Source organism: Mus pahari, chromosome 14 (genome assembly GCF_900095145.1).
Source record: "Mus pahari chromosome 14, PAHARI_EIJ_v1.1, whole genome shotgun sequence".
Lineage (NCBI taxonomy): Eukaryota > Metazoa > Chordata > Mammalia > Rodentia > Muridae > Mus > Mus pahari.
Genome location: NC_034603.1, coordinates 15,221,118 through 15,227,812, shown reverse-complemented (window position 1 = coordinate 15,227,812; position 6,695 = coordinate 15,221,118). Strand labels below are relative to the sequence as shown.

At 40.4% G+C, this 6,695-nt stretch overlaps 1 protein-coding gene across 5 annotated transcripts in view; it reads right to left on the bottom strand.

Moving 5' to 3' along the window:
* The window catches only part of LOC110332301 (hepatitis A virus cellular receptor 1 homolog), a 68,358-nt gene that overhangs the window by 18,106 nt on the left and 43,557 nt on the right, over positions 1–6,695 (bottom strand). The window lies entirely within an intron of this gene.

The following is a 6,695-nucleotide window of genomic DNA, read 5'->3' as shown; positions in this document are numbered from 1 at the left end:
ACACACACACACACACACACACACACACACACACACTACTCTTTTCTTAATACTGAGATAAGAGAGAATTGGCCATGAAAATATGGATTATATTAAAGTACAACATTCCACACCATGGCAAAGCACAGGCTATATCAGAACTCATTTGTAATAATTGTTCCCTATCCCTTTAACTTCTTCTAGCTATGCTAAATATGAAGATGCTTGAAGAATATACATCTTCTAATTTACTTTTATACCCTTTTCTGCTAAATATTTGGTTGAAAAATAGAAAAGGGGTGAAGAGAAATGATTTTTTTTTTTTTACAGTTTTAGCCTCAAATCCTAGTTGACACAGCTACCAAATATTTAGAAATCCCTCAGATTTACCCTTCACACGACCCAGGATGTTTTGGATAGACTGAATCCTGGGATTGTGAATGATGGGTCTGAGGATGTGTGCTAGGAAATGGCAGGGCCGGACCCTCCCTCTGACTCAGGAGGTATCTCCACAAAGTGCTACAGTTCGAAGCTTCTGTCGGATGTCAGCAGAGACTGGAGTGGGAAGTGCTTTAGAAATAAGAAGTGGTAAAGGTGTGGCAGCCACATAAGACGGAACCCTGAAAAACCCTGAAAAATACCAAGGTACCAGAAGCCAGGGCTTCCTTTCCCATCTGTTGTCAAGCTGACTTCTGATACTCCTTACCACAGGCTGGGGAAGGGTAGCCCCATGACGTAGTCTGGACTGTGTCTAGGGTAATGGCCCAGTGTGTCTGTCATGAGACAGAAAATCTGAATGCTGGGGGCTTCCTCAGTCTGACTCGTGTTGGATGGAGCAGCATGCAGCCCTGCTTTTTTTTTTTAATCCTTTTTTTTCTGTCTTCTGAAACAGGGTTTCTCTACACAGCCCTGGCTGTCCTAGAACTTGCTTGGTAGACCAGACTGACCTCAAACTCAGAGATCTACCTGCCCTTGCCTCCCAAGTAAGTGCTGGGATTAAACATATGCATCACTACTGCCCAGCTCCATGTCCTATTTCTAATTGGGAAGATTTATTTATGTATGTACTGCATGCGTATGAGCACTCTGCCTGCATGTATGCCTGCATGCCAGAAGTGGCAGTCAGATCCCATTGTAGACAGTTTGTGAGCCACCACGTGGTTGCTGGAAATTGAAGTCGGGACCTCTGAAAGAGCAGCCAAAGCTCTTACCACTGAGCCATCCCTCCCACCCCCTACTATTTCTAATTCTAACGAGAGAGAACATTATCTTGTACCATCTCTGTCTCCATGACTTGACACACTTTGTTAATTTTATTGTTTGGGGGAGTTTTGGTGTTTCTGTCTTTCCTCAGTACATGGCATAGCTGGCCTGCAACTTACTATGTATACCAAGCTGGCCTCAAACTTGCAGCAGTCCTCTGGCCCCAGCCTTCTGAGGGTTAGAAGTACAAATACGAGTCACCAAGCCCTCCTTAGCAAGCATACTCTGAAGGTTTATAAGAACCTAAAGTCCTTGAAAACATGGCCCATCATCACTTTTGATGGCCAGTGAGGGATTTTCTTAAACACCTGGCACCACTGCTTTGTGAGCATTATCATAAAGTTACAATTGTTCATCACTCTGCTCTTCTTTCTCCACATCTACTGAGGAGAAATGGCCACAGGTCAAGATCTCAGTTCTAATAGTGTGTGAGAGACATCACCCCTGACTGTCACAATAACACATGATATACCCACTTGTTAGGCAACCCATGACTGAAAGCTCTAGAATATGGCTTCAAGGGGAACACTAAGATGGACAGCTGAGGGTAAAGAGTTTATTAGGAGGATCATTAACATCACAAATAGATGAGAGCCCAAGAGGCAGGAATTGGGGGGGGGGGATCTCTTCTTACAGATCTTTCAGAAAAGGGTAGTTCCACAGCATGAGTCTGGAACTAATTTCTCAGCAGGAGGTAAGAAAGGAAGAGAACATGTAACCACCAACACCTGTTTTAATATAGCAATAACCTATATGCTATGTCCAGAGAGGGTATTCCTCTGTGTCAATACTCATTACCCAGCTAAGCAATCCTTGTACCTGGAAGTCTGTCAACTAAGGACTCACCAACAAAGTGCTCTGTAGGCTTCCCGCCTGGTCTGGATTCTAATGCTGCAATCATTATACTTAACGTAATGTGTTGAACGTTGCACATTTTTAAGTGGGTTGGATTGTGTACCTCAAAAAAAAGGCTACAATCCCAACTTTTAAGACCTCAGAATATGACCTGATTTGGCAGTGGGGTTGTTGAATACCTAAATAGATTGATGGGCTGAGGTCCTTCCGGAGTTTGGTAGTTACCTGGTCAGGAAAGACTAGTGTTTCAGTGAAAAGGAAAATGCAAGGCTGGCCTTGAACTTGCTGCACAGCCCAGAAAGGTCTTGATCCCTGATCCTCCTTCCTCCACCCTGTGAATGTAGGGATGGCACTGACACGTGTAAGCAGACACACCTATCAACACATCTGCTTTTAATCAGATTTTTTTTTTCATTTCCCGTACCACAACTATTTTTGATATTCCTAGAATTTTAATTTCAACCATTTTTTTTTCCCTACTGAACATTCTTTGTGATTGGTTGCGTACTCTACTGGTGTATGATGTTTTATTTAAATAACTATTCTCAACTAGATAGGTTTCCCCTGCAATTTTTTGTTAGAAGTTGTACTTTAGTAATACTATTTATGAAGAATTCTCCCCCTAATTATTAAAAGAGAATCTTATCAATCATTCAGTTCTGACTTCCAGTTTATAGGAAATAGGAACCCATCCAAAAACTCCACAGTGGGAGGCATTTTAAGGAACTCATCTGGTTTCTTCAATATGCTAGTGGCATGGAAAAATGGGGGTGTCATTGCTATAAAAAGGAAGAAACTTTTAAAAAAGACACCCCAATGCAATCTGTAGGCCTTCCTACATGCTGGCATCAAGGAATGAATTATGAAAAGATGTTTGATGGAAAATGGAATGGGGAGGGAACACAGGAAATTTCCATAAGGATCTATACTGTGGACCAGCGAGATGGCTCATTGACTAGATGCTGTAGAATTCTACCTGAGTTCAATCCCCAGACCAACTTCCAAGAGTTTTTCTCTGACTTTCACATGTATACCATGTAATGCATGTGCCTACAATGTCACACATAAACACACACCATACACACACACCATAATAATACTAACTCATGTTAAGGAATGGCCAGAAGAGGTTTAGCTCAGTGGACATACACAAGGTCATGAGTTCCATCCCCAGCACCAAACACAGAACAATATTATCATTTTATGACTACTTTCAGTGAAATGCAATGACAGTGGTTATGTATGTTCTAATATTTTAGAGATATATAACAAAACACTTTAAAAAGAGTCTTCACCTTAAAAAGGGTCCTAGTCCCTAAAAAATACCTATAGCTTGCTTTTTTAATAGTGCAGAAAAAAATGGAATCAAATTTAGTAAACTCTTTATGGTTGACCAAAAGTTAAATGACAAAATCTAGACAAGTATAGTATAATTTCAATGCCCTCTAGTCTCTGGTCTGAAAAGATCAGTTAAATTATTTTTTTAAAGATTTATTTATTTATTTATTTTATGTATATGAGTACACTATAGCTGTCTTCAGACACACCAAAAGAGGGCATCAGGTCACATTACAGATGGTTGTGAGATACCATGTGGTTGCTGGGAATTGAACTCAGGACCTTTGGAAGAGCAGTCAGTGCTCTTAACCACTGAGCCATCTGTCCAACCCTAGATTTTTTTTAACTTTACCTTTTATTCCATTGTATGTATGCAGATATTTTTCCTTCATGTATTTCTGTGCACCATTTGAGTTTCTGGTGCTGGCAGAAGGCAGAAGGTTTTAGATGACTTGGAACTGGAGCTACAGACACCATGTAAATACCGGGAATGGAACCCAGGTCCTCATGAAGAGCAGCCAGTGCTCTAACTGCTTACCTCTCTCTCCAGCCCTATTCTTCATTTAAAACCTTTGTATATCTGTTTATCTATGATGTATGTGTATACATGCACATGTACAGGTATATACAAACCATGGCATGCATGTAGATGTTGAGTGGCAATTTCAGGTGTCAGTCCTCCTTTCTACCATATTTGAGACAGGGTCTCTTATACTTTGCTGCTGTGTACCCCAAGCTAGCTGGTCCTTGAGCTTCCAGGGATTCTCTTGTCTCTGCCTTCCACATCACCCAAGAAATGCTGGGATTGCAGAAACATACTACTACATATGGCCTTGGGTGAGTTCTGGGGATGAAAATTTAGGTTCCCATGCTTGTATAGCAAGCAACTTATCCATTTAGCCACTTCTTACTCTAACTGTTCTTTCCATCTTTGCCAAACAATTGTCACTGTTTTGTGTAAATTGCTACCCACTTTGTTTCACAGACTATCAGCACCATCAGTACTGTTTATAAAACATAGATAGATAGATAGATAGATAGATAGATAGATAGATAGATAGATCTAATTTTCTTAAAATAAAACAAAATCATTTCAAACTTAAAAAAAATGAAGCCAAGAAAAAGCATGCATAGATCAAGTGTCTACACAAAACTTTAATCCCAGAAATTGTGAGGAAGAAACAGGTGGATCTCTGTGAGTTTGAGTCTAACTGGATTGTGCATTGAATCCAGGGCAGTCAGGGCCCCATAGTGAGAACCTATCTCAAACAAACAAACAAACAACAAACAACAACAAACAATATAACCAAGGACTCTCTTATTTATGATTGCAATTATTTAACTATCAACACATACCTAGGAAAATCAGTTAGTCAAACAGACATTAGGCAATGACAAATGTATGCACAGCAAATTATTTTTAATCTTTTTCTATTCTTCCATATTGTTTGAACTTTTGTGATGAGTGAACATTAGTGTACTAGTCAAAACAGTAAATCAAGATAGCACTTAAGTAAACAATTAATTGACTACTATTGGAACAAACATCCTTCTTTCTAAACATTCACATGTGGTAGTTATGATTTGTCTTAAGATAATGCTCAGAGAGAAACTCATTGGTTTGTGTTCAGCAATTCTTCAGAAGTCATCTCAGGTCATCCTTTCGAAATCTTGTTGATGAAGGATTGCTTCCTAAACTCTCCCAGGCCATACTTCTTTGACACAGAATTTTTTTTTAAGTTAGAATACTAAATAATACTCAACATGAAACTTTTAAACACACAACATAGTGTAGACTCAATCCTTTCAGAGCCTCTCCTGCAGCTTAAGACCTTAGTAGAGGTAATAGTTTGATCTCCCACCACCACCACATTATCCTGTAGAATCAGGTGATATACCCAATACCCAGCAGAAGCACATGGTGGCAATTAGTTTTCTGATGAAGACATAGTGGAGCTGACCATCCATTATCTACCCACTAGAAACAGAAAGTTCCTGTATTAGTGACTTTTCTATTGCTGTGAAGAAACAACTTGCCTTCACCAAGGCAACTTACTGAAAGAAGAGTTTATTGAAGCTTACAGATTCAGAAAGTGAGTCCACAAACATTCTGCCTGGAGACATGGCATCAGGCAGACAGACATGGCACTGGAAATGTAACTGAAAGCTTACATCTGATCCACAGGCTGAAGACAGAAACTGGTCATTGAGATTAGCATAGGCTTTTGAAATCTCCAAGCTCACTGCTAATGACACACCTCCTCTAACAATGTCACATGTCCTCATTCATCCCAAACAGTTCCACCTACTTAGGACCAAGGATTCAAATATATGAATCTATGGGGACCATTCTCATTGAAACCATCAAAAATTCAATTGTCATTGATATAAGGCTAGTAACCAACAAACCATCTCAAACCATCACAAAGCACTGGACAGGGAGGCTAGTTACCACTGATTCACATTACCTACCCCCATTCAGTGAGGCATAGTGAGTTCCTCAGCCTCTACCTTCATAGAGAAGAAGGCAATGGGAAGGAAAACTAGTCATTACTCCTAACCCCCCCCCCAAAAAAAAAAAAAACAACATGTTCCATTACGAGGCAGTAGAAGACATGACTGTCAATGTACCTTCCTCCCCTGGTATCAGCAGACCTCACAGCTGCTCAATGATCACGTATATATACAAGATAGAGGTGGTTAGACAAGACGTTAATTGGAACTTGCTTTGCTTCTATCCTTATTCCCTGGTACCGTCAAGGCCAGGCAGAGAACTGATTCACATCCATGCATCAAGACACAAGGGCACAGAGATTACCCTACAACCATGCATGAAAAGATCAGGGCACTGAGCCGATTTTACATCTATGTATTAAGGCAGAGGGGTAAGCAGCTGATTCTAGATCTTTGAATGAAATTAGAGGGTCAGGAAGATGGTCTTATACTTATGCATGATGTCATAAGAGCAGGGCACTCTTCCTACACCTTTGTGTGAAGCTTAAGGAGACAAGGAGCTGATTCTATAATCACATATGATGTCATAGGAGCAGGGGACACTTCCTAAACCCTTGCATAAAAGCCAAAGAGGCACAGAGCAGATTCTGTAATCATGCATGCAGTCATAGGAGCAGGGGGCTCTTCCTGTAGCCTTGCATGAAGGCCAGGGGGACAGGACCTGATTCTATACTCATGAATGAATGCAGGTTGCAGAGGGCTCTTCCCGCACCCTTGTTTGTTTTTTTTTTTTTTTTTTTTTTTTT